This window comes from Pinus tabuliformis, chromosome 2_1, assembly GCF_031772625.1.
Source record: "Pinus tabuliformis cultivar Carrire ecotype Pingquan chromosome 2_1, CPIR1, whole genome shotgun sequence".
NCBI lineage: Eukaryota > Viridiplantae > Streptophyta > Pinopsida > Pinales > Pinaceae > Pinus > Pinus tabuliformis.
This window is the reverse complement of record NC_142299.1, coordinates 361,915,662-361,931,413: the sequence shown is the minus strand read 5'-3', so window position 1 is coordinate 361,931,413 and position 15,752 is coordinate 361,915,662.

Below are 15,752 nucleotides of genomic sequence, written 5' to 3'. Positions count from 1 at the left end.
ATGCAAGAACGCAGTCTTGACATCCATCTGATGTAGGTTCCATCCTTGTGAAGCGGCAAGGGCTATGATCGAGTGGATGGTCATATATCTGGCAACAGGTGCAAATATCTCATTATAGTCTATACCTTCCTTTTGGGAGAAACCTCGAGCAACAAAACGAGCCTTATACTTTTCCGTGCTTCCATCTGCTACATGCTTTATCTTGTAAAGCCATTTGGAAGTAACAACAGTCTTGTCCTGGGGTCTGGGAACTACTTCCCAAACATCATTCTTTATGATAGACTCATATTCTTCGGTCATAGCATCCTTCCATACTTGATGCTTGATGGCATCTGAGAATGACGAAGGCTCATTTTGTATGATTGTGCTCATGATGGTCAGGTATCCTTGATACCTATAAGGTTTCTTACTTTCACGAAAGGTTCCTCGGGGTGCAGCATGTCCTTTAGCATCATCAAGTAACCCCTTAAGCCATGAAGGCCTCTTCCTAGAAGAGGAAGGCTCATATGGAGGAGGATCAATCGGATCCATGGGTTCTTCTACATCAGGCATTGATTCATCATCCTTTTCTTTCGGTTCCCTGGTGTCAGCTTCTTGAGAGCTACTCAAAGTCAGCAGAATGTCCACCTTGTTGAGAGCCATATCTTTGTCAAAGGTGACATCATGACAAATCACAACTTCCCTTTGATCGGTGGTGAACATTTCTTCAGGAGTTTAGGAACCCAATGCTTGATGAGGGCATTGATTTTGTACATATACGGTGGTGATTGTAGTTTCAACCCATAGAAACTTTAGAAGTCTTTGATCATGTAGCATGGCCCGGACAGCTTCCATCATCGTGTGGTTCTTCCTTCCCACCACACCATTCTACTCAGGAGTATGTGGTGTAGTAGTCTCCCTCTTAATGCCAACCTCAGGTATGCCTGAGTGAACCAACTGTGATATATCAGAGGTCTTGCTTTGGCTTGAGGGGAACAGTCCCCTTTTGAGCTTTCCTTCGGCACATCCTGGACATATACCTTCTTTCTCTACTCAGAATTTGGGCATCCCTGTCACCATTTGTCTTACACCGAGTATAGCTTTATAATGAAGGGGGGAAAACCTCTAATGCCAAAGTTCAGATTGAAGAGATGTGTCATAAGACATGACACCTAGCAAACTTCCATCGACCTGATATAATGAATCAACACTAAACCCAAGAGTAAAGGAATCTTTAACATTAGTTTTCCATATACGTACCTTGCCATCACTGAAGGTTACCTTGTAGCCTTTGTCTTCCGTTGCCGAGATGGACACTAGGTTCTTTTTAAGGTCAGGTGCATTTAATACATCCTGGAATTTCTAGCCTTCTTGAATGCTTGTCCTCTTCCTTGATTCCCAGCTCTCCTCTTATCTTTGCTGTTGAATTTGTCATTCCTTTGATTGCCATCAAAGGGATTTCTAGTTGCACCACTGCATACTGTACCATGCTGCTCTAATCATGAATATCATCATGCTGCCCATGTCCATGATTTTATCCATCGTAATGTTGCTCAAACAAGTGTGCATCATCATCATGCTGTCCTATATGTCCATGATGTCATGTTGCCCTTTATGTCCATGATCTCATACATAGTGACTTGCTTTATTGCAGATGTAACATCGTCATTTTCTTCTAGCCTTAGGTCCAGCCTTTCCTTTTGATTTAGTCCCAGAATTACTTCTTTTCTTTGCATGAGAAGAAAAGGCAGCAGGAGGACCTTTAGGCAAGGGCATTTCCTGCTCTTCTACCCTTGTTTGTTCTTGAATGCATCTAGCCATTAATTCCTCAAAACTAGGAATTACATTATTTTTCAGAAGAGTAGTCCTGAACACATACCATTCAGATGGTAATCCTCCAAGAGTTGTGAGTGCCATTTCTCTGTCAGTAATGATTTCCCCAATAGATAGGAGATCGTTCTTGATCTCGGTGATTCTTAAGAAGTATGCTTGCATACTTTCATCTCTACCCTTCTTGATTTCCCTCAACTTATTTCTAAGAAACAAAACTTGATTTGCATCATTAACTTTAAATAAACTCACCAGTCTGTCGTAGATTTCCTTGGAGGTGTCTAGATCAGAGATGTAGGCCACCAAGCGCTTGTCGATAGAGTCCCAGATGATCTTCTTTGTTTTGAATTCTCCATTTTTCCATTTGTTCCAGGCAGCAGCAGATGCATTTGATGAAGGCTCAACAATATTGCCTCTTACATGGTCCAACACTCCTTGATCTTCAAGGGTTAGATCGATAGACATCTTCCATCCGTGATAGTCAGCTTTCTCACGGAGCTTGTCTTCGGTAGGAAAGAGTGTTGAGGACCCCATAGTTCTTTTAGGATAGCCTTGCCAATCTTCTCTTCAATGATTGCTCTTGCTCTTGCTCGGGCTTTGTCTTCACCTCAGCTCTGATACCATGTTAAGTTATGGTATGTTCTATGCTTATAAAAATTTACTTCTTTTTCTTATTATATTCCACCGATTAGCAATCACATGTACATAAAGTAAAGTGCAGATAGAACATTAAATGATCGACAGAAAACAAGCCAAGACAAGAGACACAAGATGTGGCGGCTAGCCAGGGACAAACCCCACAATGTGTGGGGAAAACCTTTGATCAAATCTTCTTTTATCTTCAATAATTCAGCAGAGATAAATAGTACAATAAATCTGATTCATATCAGCAGTAGCAAACCCTAGATCAGTAGCATCAGCATTAGCAGTTTCATTATCAAACTAGGGCAGACCATATCTCACAAATCGATCGTCGGATTGACTTCATTCCACCACCAAAAGTTTCGGCTTCCAGAGGAGGTTCAGATGAACCTATAGCGCAGTTCAGATGAGGAGATCTTCTAGGCCACGCAAGTCAATCTTTAATTCTGCATTTGCAGCTTCAGTTTCAGCAGTTTCCGGCTTCAAACTAGGGCAGTTGATATCTTGCAAACCGTTCGTCAGATTGACTTCATTCCACCACCAAAAGTTGCGGCTTTCAAAGGAGATTCAGATGAACCTACAGCGCAGTTCAGATGAGGAGATCTTCTAGGCCACGCAAGTCAATCTTTACTTCTGCAATTGCAGCTTCAGTTTCAGCAGTTTCCGGCTTCAAACTAGGGCAGTCAATATCTTGCAAACCGTTCGTCGGATTGACTTCATTCCACCACAAAAGTTGCGGCTTTCAAAGAAGATTCAGATGAACCTACAGTGCAGTTCCAAAGAGGAGATCTTCTAGGCCACGTAAGTCAATCTTTACTTCTGCAGTTGCAGCTTCAAATTCAACAGCTTCCGGCTTCACATGTGTGAGAGAGAGAGACCCATTTCAGCGTAGTAGAGAAGAGACTCATATCTGCGCAGTAGAGAGAGAGAGATGTGATGAGATGAGTGAGTCCAAATGAGGAAAAGTCCTCTTATATTTATACACAACGTTGGTGGGCGAATAGATGCGACTGTTGGGCTTCTGAGCCTACATGAGTTGTAGGTCGGCTTGATAATAATTCCATAATCAAAATAAATTCATATCTCCATGAATACTTATCGGAATTGGATGATCTTTATATCAATCCTACACCTCTCGACGAGAGGAATCTAATAAAAATATTATTAGTCATGAATAAGATGACCCACATGAAGCTTTTCCCTGGTTGCCAATTTTAACAAGGTGTGTATGGAGTATTATTCTGTTGTGCTATACCACACTTCTTACAAAACTCTTTAAATTCCTTCTTGCAAAACTCTCTACCATTGTCTGTCCTTAACACCTTTATCTTATTCTCTGTCTGGTTTTCCATTAGAGCCTTAAATTATTTAAGCCTATCAAAGACTTCATATTTCTTTCTTAGGAAATATATCCATGTATTCTTTGAGAAGTCATCTACAAATGATACATAATACACAAACTTTTGTAGAGATGGAACCAACACAGGTCCAAACACATCACTATGCACAAGCTCTAATATTTGTTTCACCCTATTACCACCAGAGGGGAAACTCACCCGATTCTACTTCCCATATACACAATTTTCATATAAATCAAAATCGAGAGAGATATTAGACATACATTCTACCATACCATTACCATGAAGTATTCGAAGGCCTTCTCTCCAATATGTCCAAGCCTTTGATGCCATAGCATGGTCTTTTCTCTATAGACCACTTGATTTTCTGCTCTACTTTCAAGAACCATAGAAATGTTGCACCCATCAATAATAGTGCTACCTTGAAGCTTGTATAGAGTCCCAATCCAAACTCCCCACATCAATACCAGTGCTCCCTAAACCATCTTGCAGGTATCTTTCTTGAACACTGTTTTTACACCTGCATCATCTAGCTTGCTTACAAAAATCAGATTTCTGGCCAATGCAGGAATATGCAGAACACTAGGAATTGTTCTAATCCTACCACCTTGCAACTTCAACTTGACTTTATCCCGACCAATGATTCTAGCCTTCTTATCATCCCCTAAGAATACATCACCATCATCATATTTCTCATACTCGCAGAACCACTCTTTATGGGGAGTGAAGTGAAAGGATGCACCTACATCAATCAATCATGCCTCATGATCTATGTGTGTACTTGAAGACGAAGCCAAGTACACATACCCACCTTCATCTGAGGTGGTTTTTTCCTCTGCAGAAGGAGCATCATCAAATCCCTTTCCTTTGTGAGGAGCTTTAGATTTATAGCCCCTTTTGTAGTGCCCTTCCTTTCCGCATTTCCAGCACACCTTTACAGGTTTTCCCGGAGATTTAGATCTCCCACTCGAGGACTTGTTTTTGTTTATGTTCTGGGATCATCCTCGTATAGACAAGGAATCACCATTCTGGCCCTCCACATTTTTCTGTCTCATCTCCTCCAACAACAAGGATGAGACTATTTCATCAAATTGTAAGACAATTGCATTGCTACCTATTGCAACAAGCAGACTATCCCACGAATATGGTAGAGAACACAACAAACTGATGCACATATCTTCATCTAAAATTTTAATATCAATAGATAACAATTGTCTTCCCATAGTATTAAATGTATTCATAAGCTCGGTCATCGAGTTTGCATCTTTCATCCTTAGGTTATACAACTTTTTGCGTAGGAAAATTTTATTCACCAGATACTTAGATTGATACAAAGTCCATAACTTGTTCCACAAAGCCTTCACTGAAGCTTCCCCTGATACATTCAGAAATACTGAATCTGAGACACACAATCATATTATGCTCTTTTCCTTTTGATCCAACTTCTCCCAGTCTTCAGCTAACATTATTTTGATTTAGTACCCAAATCTACCGCGATCCAGTGATCTTTATCCACCAACAGATCCTCCATCTTGAGTTTCCACAACTTAAAACTCTGACCATTAAATTTCTCGATCTCTATCTTTCCACTACTCGCCATCTTCTCTCACCACAAGAATTGACCCCACAGATCTCCCATTGAACAGGGTCTACCACAGGCTTGAGAAAAAAACCCCTCAGTAGCAAAGGCATCCCCTTGAAGCCAAAACAACTTTGACACCAAATATAGGTTTTAACCCCATACAAACATTACCTGCATACTAATTCTAAAAACAGAAAATAAACAATGGCGAGAGCATAAAACACAAAACATATATACACAGAGATTTTCCCCTGGATCCCAAAACTAGGACTACCAGATTGATATTTCATTATGTTCCTTTCAATGTTATAATACATATATATACATGCCACAACATACATAAACCCCAATCCATTAACCATGAATTAGAACATAATCATAGTTCCCTTGATGGGATCTACAAAATACCATGGATAGAAAACCATCATGCCCAAAACCATGTGCGAAATGCATGCAAAAAACCATAGGTAGGTCCAACCACCTAGTATAGGGTCCAAATTTTCTTTCTCGGGGCATTGCCTTGGACCTTGTGCAGGGGGGCTACTGCCCCCCTCCATACCCCCCTGTAGCACCCCATGCAATGTACGGACACTAGAAGAGTAAGAGGACATGTCTCTTGTTCCATATTCAAGTGCAGTCGGTAGGCTGATGTATGCAATGGTCTGTACTAAACCAGAAATTGCACATGTAGTGGAAGTATTGAGTAGGTTTATATCAAAACCATGGAAGGAGCATTGGACAAAAGTGAAGTGGGTTTTCATTTATTTGCATGCGAATAGTGATTATGGTTTGTACTTCCAAGGAAGACTGGGATTGAACAGAGTTTTGGACATCCATGGATTTGTTGATGCAGACTGGACTGGAGATCTGGATCATAGAAGATCTACAAGTGGATATGTGCTTAACCTATTTGGAGGTGAAGTTAGTTGGATGATTAAGAGATAGTCTGTAGATGTGGAACTTTCAACTACAAATACAGAATACATGGCAGCCACTCATGCAAGCAAGGAAGTAGTTTGGTTGCAGAGATTATGTTCAAGTATGGGGTTAGTACAATGAGCTATAAGGAGAGACTGTGATAGCCAAAGTGCAATTTTATTGGCAAATAACCCTGCTTATCATTCAAAGACAAAGCACATTCATGTTCATTATTACTTTATTAGGGATATGTTTGAGGAAAGGTGTATACTTTGAAGAGTACTGCAGATGCATTGACAAAGTCTGTGAGCACTGAGAAGTTCTCTTGGTGTAGATAAACAATGGGCATTGCAGGGCTAGAACAATGACTAAAATCTCCTATGGTCTCCTATGGAAAGAAAACAATAAGTGGGGGAATTTTGGGTGTGTGTTATATTCTTTCCGAAACTACCCCACGTGCAGGGGGGTTACAATGGGATGAAAAACCCCCCTATATACTGCAATAGGGGGGTTTGCTGGGGGGAGCTAGCTCCCTTACACGGGGTCCAAAGTAGCACCACGGGAATTTTTTTTGGACCCTATATTAGGTGGACGGACCTACCTATGCTTTTTTGCATGGATTTCGCACTTGGTTTTGGGCATGATGGTTTTCTATCCATGGTATTTTGTAGATCCAATAAAGGGAACTGGTGAACACCAGTATTGCAGCAATAATGTTACAACTCCTGGGGCTTCCTACTTTACTTTTATCAACCCAGTAGTTCGTAACAAACTTGGAAGCGACAATGCTGTATGCACAAGTATTAGCTCTTACTGCAGGCTGTCACTTGGTCAGCTGGCGCAAGATCACTAAGAGCTCAAGCCAACTTCTATGAGTTTCCAGAAGAAACTTTTAACTGTGATGAAAGAAAGCTAACTCTACAAAGACTATTCTATTTGCATAAAGAGAAAGAAGACTGAAATGTAACGCAAACCCTAGCAAACCCTAATTTTTCCAACTAACCCTACTTTTGTAGAAAAAGAGATGAAAACTGATGAAATGAGTGCCATTGACTACTGAAAAGGTAAATCACATCTATTTAATCTATTCCTAGAATAAAATGAGAAAATAACATCTTTTTGTGTTTTTATGTGTTTTATGTGAAATTGTTATGCATGAGATTTTGTCTGTTTGTGACTGTGGCAGAGGTTTGGTGGCGAAGGAAGGCGGATTTGGTTCTTGTAGAGGTGTAAGAAGGTGTGGAGGGGTCCTAAGAAGCCTCTGGTAACCTTCTAAAGACTTCCCTTGCAATCAGACTTTGAAAAATCACTCACAGAAAATTCTATAGGAGGTTGCAGGGGATCTACAAGACGATCTACAAGAGGATGTCGAGAGCTATTTTTAGAGCTTTTAAGAGTGGAAAAATAGTGGGAAAGGGTAGCTGAAGGCTAGAGGGATGTGTTGAGGTGTCTGGGGCTTAACAAGGAGGACCAACAAAAGAAAATGATCGTTGGACTTGTTCAAATGACGAGAGGAAAGCTTATGGAAAAAGTGCAGAAATTAGGGTAGATTCGTGAAGGACTGTGAATGACTTGTGAAACCTGTGAGAAAGGAGATGATGTTGGCTGCTTTGTTGATGTATTATGAGCTGAGGTGTGTTGTAAGAGATCTTCACATCTAACTACCGAAACTAAGCAAGAAAAGGACTAGCTGCATCAAGAAAACAGAACCATATCTCTTGTTAACCTAATTTCTAACCTAGAAACATGAAGTGCTAAACAATACCCTATGAATAGAAAAGTTTGTGAAGAGATTTATTACAGAAATAGGAAATAATCTTGGCAAAATGAATCTGAAGCAACACTTTAACTTTTGAAATCAAACCATCACACTAGAAATTGCATGGAAGAAGCAAAACTGTGTTTTTGGTGGCAGCAGTAGTGCCTTGACCTCAAATCATGGTCCCAGAAAGGGAGAAAGGAGATCAGGGCCTGCTATTGGTCTTTTTAAATCTTAGCCTATCACTATATTAACCTACTTGAGCAACTGAAACAAAAACATCTATGCAAACCATCAAAAGCAACCTATGATAAACAAGGTAAAATGAATCTATGTAACAGAAATTAACTCATGAACTGAAGCAAAAACATATAAGTACAAAGAAAGAGGTGCTGGGAAGCTTGGGTTGGGCCCTAACCCAAGAGATTTAGCCCTCTGAAATAAATCAGCACTGGCTCAAAAAATATGTCATCTCCATTATCAAAATAAAAGTCACATTACATGAACTGTTCACAAAAATAAGCTCGAAAATGAACTGAACAAGAGCTGCACAAAAGTATGAAAATTCTACTAATGACTGGCTAAAATACTGAGGTTCTAAGCCCCCCTATTTATACAAATGGATTCCTCCAACAGTACTCCTAAAATCAAGGGGTTCGGCTTGTGGAACTAGAGATAGACACCCGTTCTTCTTGACTTGCTTGGCTGCCCCCTTAGATGCATCAATGTGGCTGTTTGTGCTCCAAGTTCTGATGGAGGATTCAAGGTAGGGAGTCATAAATGAGGGGGACACCCTCCTACAAATCTTCTCCCTTGTTTTCCTCAAATATTGGCTGTCAAATGCTCATTAATCCTTTGAATTTGTTCAAAAATTGACCAAAAATCTGCATAAAGCACACATTAGACTTCATGGCATAATGACTAACCCAATTCACTCTATTAGCATAGATATAATAAAAAACATGCAATAAAATAATGAGAATGCTGGATTGAGCTGAGTTAGGAGGCCAAATGAGCCCATATACACCCATTTTTTGGGCTCATCATCACCCCCCTACTGAATGGGTTGCTCATCCTCTGAGCAACTAGTCTATCTCTTCATCCTTGATGGCTCTGATGGATTCCCTGACATCCCATGCTTCTGATGTGATATCCTCCTCTTTATCATGGAATCCTGCCTTTCTATCCACCTCTTCCCACTATTTTCTTCTTCTTCTTCTTCTTTTACACCTTGCAATAGTCCTAGCAGCAGTGGAGGACTGAATTTGAGGCCAATCCAATTAGCCTTCAAACTTTGCATAGAGTGCTTATACAGTGGCACTCTCCTCAAGGCTTCTCTCATCATGTTTCGGGAGTGATACTCCCTGATCTGTAGGCTGTGTGGCAATGTGTTCCACCTTCTCATGCAGGCATGAATGCAGTCATCTCCAAACAATCTCTCCATGTCCTCAAAATGTGCAATAGCCTGGGTCTGCTCATTGATATACTTGGGGGCACTTTGAGGATTATATGCAAGGTGTTGGTGGGCACTGATGAGAGCCATGGGGTCTACTGGCTCAGCTCGGATCATTAAAGGTTCATTTAGCTCTTATGCCATTAACTTCTTGATTCCTGTTGCCCTTTTCTCCTCATGGATCATCCAAGATGCCATGGCCGTCAGCTGCAAGTCTCCTAACACAGCATTCGGGTCCCATAGGTTCATATCATTAAGGGCCATGTTATGTAAATAAAACTTTGCCCGCTTAACCTTGTCCTCTGTTGAACTGTGGTCACATAGATCCATATTTTGGGTTGTGTTATATTCTTTCCACAACTAGCCCATGTAGTTAACCAGGGGTTAGAGGGGGGGAGGTCACAGGGGGTTTGAGGGGCACCCGTAACCCTACTTTATGGGGTCTGGGGCAACTCATTAGAAAATTTTGGTTTCGGAACCTATGTTAGGTTGGGCGGACCCACCTATGGTTTTGTGCATGATTTTCGCACATGTTTTTTGGACGCGATGGTTTTCGGTCCATGGTATTGGACGCGATGGTTTTCGATCCATGGTATTGGATGCTTCGGCATGTATAAATATGTATTGTAACATTGAAAGGAACATAATGAAAAATCACGCTGGTAGTCCCGGTTTTGGGATCCAGGGGAAAATCTGTGTGTATATGTGTTTTATGTGTTATGCTCTTGCATTGTTTATTTTTCGTGTTTTAGAATTCGTATGTAGGTAATTTTTGTACGGGGTTAAAACCTACATTTGGTATCAGAGCTGTTTTGGCTTCAAGGGACGCCTTTGTTGCTGAGGGGTTTCGCTCAAGCCTGTGGTAGACCCTGTTCAGTGGGAGATCTACGAGATCAATTCTAGTGGTGAAAGAAGATGGCGAGCAGTGGAAAGATAGAGATCGAGAAATTTAATGGTCAGAGTTTTGAGTTGTGGAAACTCAAGATGGAGGATCTGTTGGTGGATAAAGATCAGTGGATCGCGATAGATATAGGTACTAAACCAACGAGAGTGTCCGATGAAGAATGGAAGAAGTTGGATCGGAAGGCAAAGAGCACAATACAATTGTGTGTCTCAGATTCAGTATTGTTGAATGTATCAGGGGAAGCTACAGTGAAGGCTTTGTGGGACAAGTTAGGAACTTTGTACCAATCTAAGTCTCTAGTGAATAAACTGTTCATGCGAAAAAAGTTATATAACCTGAGGGTGAAAGATGGAGACTCGGTGACAGAGCATTTGAATGCATTTAATACTGTGGTAAGTCAGTTAGCATCTATTGATATTAAAATTTTAGATGAAGATAAGTGCATTAGTTTGTTGTGTTCTCTACCAGATTCGTGGGATAGGCTGGTTATTGCAATAGGTAGCAATGTAACTACCTTGTAGTTTGATGAAATAGTCTCAGCCTTGCTGACAGAGGAGATGAGACAAAAAAATATGGAGAGTCAAAATGGTGATGCCTTCTCTGTACAAGGATGGTCCCAGAACAGAAAAAAAATAAGTCATCGAGTGGGAGATCTAAATGTAGAGGGAGATCTAAATCTCCATGAAAACTTGTAAAGGTGGTGTGTTGGAAATGCGGAAAGGAAGGCCACTTCAAAAGGGACTATAAATCTAAAGCTCCTGACAAAGGAAAGGGGTCTAATGAGGCTCCTTCTGCAGAGGCGAAAACCACCTCAAGTGAAGGTGGGGATGTGTACTTGGCTTCTTTAAGTACACATGTAGATCATGAGGCATGGTTGATTGACTCAAGTGCATCCTTTCACTTCACTCCCCATAGAAAGTGGTTCTATGAGTATGAGAAATATGATGGTGGTGATGTCTTCTTGGGGGATGACAAGAAGGCTAAAATTGTTGGTTGCGGAAAGGTAAAGTTGAAGTTGCAAGGTGGAAGAGTTAGAACACTTTTGAGTGTTCTACATATTCCTGCATCGGCCAGAAATCTAATTTTTGTAAGAAAGCTGGATGATGCAGGTGTAAAAACAGTGTTCAAGAAGGATACCTGCAAGATGGTTCGGGGAGCACTAGTATTGATGCGGGGAGTTCGGATTGGAACTCTGTACAAGCTGCAAGGTAGCACGGTTGTTGATGGGTGCAACAGTTCTATGGTTCCTAAAAGTGGAGCAGAAAATCTAGTGGTCTCCGGAGAGAAGACCATGTTGTGGCATCAAATGCTTGGACATACTGGAAAGAAAGGCCTTCGAATACTTCATGGTAAAGGTATGGCAGAAGGTATGAGTAGTAGCTCTCTGGATTTTGATTTCTGTGAAAATTTTGTATATGGGAAGCAGAATCGGGTGAGTTTCCCCTCTGGTGGTAAGAGGGCGAAATAGATATTAGAGCTTGTGCACAGTGATGTGTTTGGAACTATGAAGGTTCCATCCCTGGGTAAGTCTATGCACTATGTATCATTTATAGATGACTTCTCAAGGAATACATGGATATATTTCCTTAAGAAGAAATCTGAAGTCTTTGACAAGTTTAAAGAATTTAACGCTCTCGTGTAAAATCAGACAAAGAAGAAGATAAAGGTGCTGAGGACAGATAATGGTGGAGAGTTTTGTAGCAAGGAATTTTAAGAATTCTGTAAGAAGTGTGGTATAGCACGGTAGAAGACTACTCCATATACACCTCAACAAAATGGAGTTGCAGAAAGAATAAACAAGACGTTGATGGAAATGGCAAGAAGCATGCTCAGTGGTGCTGGGTTACGATAGGAATTCTAGGAAAAGGCGGTGGATACTGCATGTTACCTGGTCAACAGGTCACCTTCATCAGTGTTGGAGGATAAGACTCCACATGAGGTATGGACTGGTAAGAAACCCTCTCTTTCACATCTAAGGGTATTTGGATGTGATGCATATGTACATGTTCCAAGGAGAAACGAACCAAGTTGGATAGTAAATCTAAAAAGTGCATCTTTATTGGGTATAAGGATGGTTTAAAGGGTTATAAACTTTAGAGCCCAGTAACAAGGAAGGTTGTGTACAACTGAGATGTGGTGTTCAGAGAGATGAAAGATGTTATTAAACATGAAGTCCAACCAAAGGAACCCGAGAAGATAGAGTTTGAGCTAAAGGAGGAAGAATCGGACTCTACAACAGAGAAGGAATCAGAAGATGAAGAGCCACAAACTCCGGCTGTGAGAAGATCAGTTCAACAAAGAAGGTAGCCAAAGAGGTATAGTCCACCTGCTTTCTGTTCAAATTTTGCTTTGTCTGCTACTGATGATGATCCCAGAACTGTGAAGGAAGTATTGGATTCAGAGGATGGAAAACTCTGGAAAGAGGCCATGGTTGATGAAATGGCATCTTTGCACAAAACTGAGGCTTGGGATCTGATGGAGTTTCCGGCTGGGAGGAAACCCATTGGCAGCAAATGGGTGTTCAAAAAGAAGACAAACGCAGAAGGAAAAGTGGAGAAATACAAAGCTCGGTTGGTAGCAAAAGGTTATTCCCAGGTACCAGGAATTGGTTTTGGTGATATTTTTTCTCCTGTTGCCAAGGTAACTTCTATTAGATTACTTTTATTTGTTGCTGCTGCTTTTGATTTTGAGGTAGAACAGATGGATGTGAAGACAACATTTCTTCACGGGGATTTGGAAGAGGAGATCTACATGAAGCAACCTGAAGGCTTTGCAGTGAAAGGTAAGAAAGAACTAGTATGCAAGTTAAAGAAGTCTTTGTATGGGTTAAAACAGTCACCAAGGATGTGGTATCAAAAATTTGATACAATTATATGGGGACTTGGCTTCACCAGAAGCAAAGTGGATCACTGTGTGTATTTTAAATTAATTGGTGACCGTGTTATTTATCTAGTCTTGTATGTGGATGATATGTTGCTGGTTGGAAATGACAAAGAAATTATCGAGGATTTAAAGACCCAATTGTCCTCCAAATTCGACATGAAAGATATTGGTGCTACAAAATATATTTTGGGCATGGAAATTAAAAAAAATTAGGAAAAGAGGAAGCGCTGGTTAAACCAGAGGAAGTATGTCGAGACAATACTATAGAAGTTTAATATGCAGGATAGTAAACCGGTGAAGGTTCCTATTCCTATAGGTGTGAGGTTATCTGCTAAACAGTGTCCCAGGACACAAGAAGAGGAAGAAGACATGTCCTATGTTCCATATGCAAGTGTAGTCGGTAGCCTGATGTATGCAATGGTCTGTACTAGACTAGATATTGCACATGCAGTGGGAGTATTGAGCAGGTTTATGTCAAAATCAGGGAAGGAGAATTGGACACTAGTGAAGTGGGTTTTCAGGTATTTGCGTGGCACTAGTGATTATGGTTTGTGCTACCAAGGAAGACCAGGATTGGACAGAGTGTTGGATATTCGTGGCTTTATTGATGCAGACTGGGCTGGATATCTGGATCAAAGAAGATCTACAAGTGGGTATGTGTTTAACCTATTTGGAGGTGCAGTCAGTTGGATGAGTAAGAAACAATTTGTAGTGGCACTATCAACTACAGAGGCAGAATACATGGTAGCCACTCATGCAAGCAAGGAAGCAGGTTGGTTGAAGAGATTGTGTTCAAGTATGGGGTTAGTAGAGAAAGCTATAAGGATACATTGTGACAACCAAAGTGAAATTTTCTTGGCAAAGAACCCTGCGTATCATTCAAAGACAAAGCACATTGATGTTCAAAATCACTTTTTGAGGGATATGATAGAAGACAAAAAGGTGTTGCTAGTAAAGGTGGACACTTTGAAGAATACTGCAGATTCATTGACAAAATCTGTGAGCTCTGAGAAGTTCTCTTGGTGTAGAGAAACAATGGGCGTTGCAGGGCTGGATAAATGACTAAGCTCGCTTGTGGCCTCCTGTGGAAAGAAAACAACAAGTGGGAGAATGTTGGGTTGTGTTATATTCTTTCCACAACTAGCCCACGTAGTTAACCAGGGGTTAGAGGGGGGAAGGTCACAGGGGGTTTGAGGGGCACCCGTAACCCCACTTTATGGAGTCTGGGGCAGCGCCCCAGAAAATTTTGGTTTTGGAACCTATGTTAGGTTGGTTGGACCCACCTATGGTTTTGTGCATGATTTTCGCACATGTTTTTTGGACGCGATGGTTTTCGGTCCATGGTATTGGATGCTTCAGCATGTATAAATATGTATTGTGACATTGAAAGGAACATAATGAAAAATCAAGCTGGTAGTCCCGGTTTTGGGATCTAGGGGAAAATCTTTGTGTATATGTGTTTTATGTGTTATGCTCTCACATTGTTTATTTTCTGTGTTTTAGAATTTGTATGTAGGTAATTTCTGCATGGGGTTAAAACCTACACCATGAATTGGCCATAATCCTAAAAATGTATGGTGCCTCTTTGGGCCAGAGTCTTCATTTGGAACTGGAGCCACTGATCTTTGAGGTATACTGCATATGATTTGGCTGGTTGCCTACACTATAGTGCCTCCATAGCCCAGCTGGCCATGCAGGCTAATTGGGCTTCTCTTTCTTGTAGCTGTCTTCTTAATATTAATACCTCAATTTCTGCTTGGGTTTCCCTTTCTTGTAGTTGGTCCCTTAACACTTCAGTTTCTACCGGGGTTTCCCTTTCTTGCAACTGGTTTCTTAACATCTCAATTTCTACCGGGGTTCCCCTATCTTGCAGCTATTTTCTTAACCTTTCATTATCTGCTTCCAAGTGAGATCTTTTGATTGCTTCTGCATGTTTCAGAGTGGCCAGCTCTCTACCCATCTCTCTCAGCTTGCTCTCCATGTGGCCAATGTCTTCCACCCCTTTGGACTTTGTAATTTGCATCCACCTGTGGCTCCTTACTCTTTCTTTTTCTAGCTCAAAGAAGAGAGGGACTGCAAACTTTTGTGGGATGATTTTCCCTCCTTCCAGAAGGTTGTAAGAAGAGCCTAAACTAGGCTGTGGCTTAGGTTTTGGTATCCCTATTGTTTCATCCTTCCCCTTGATCTACTCTTCTATCTTTTTCTCAAGTTTCTCAGTCTCTAGTAGCTTTGTCAAGGTCTCCTATAGGTCGGTTTGCACCTCCTGTAGGACAGTTTTGGAGTCCTGTAGTTTTATCCTCTCCCTCCAAGTGGAATATCTAGGACTTCCTCGTTCATAAGTGATGGGAGTTCTGGATGGAGATTCCTCCTTTTTGGCAGTAGGAGAATCTTCAATGGTGATAGGCTCTTTTGAGGGTGGCTGAGGCTTTCCCATCTTTATCCTG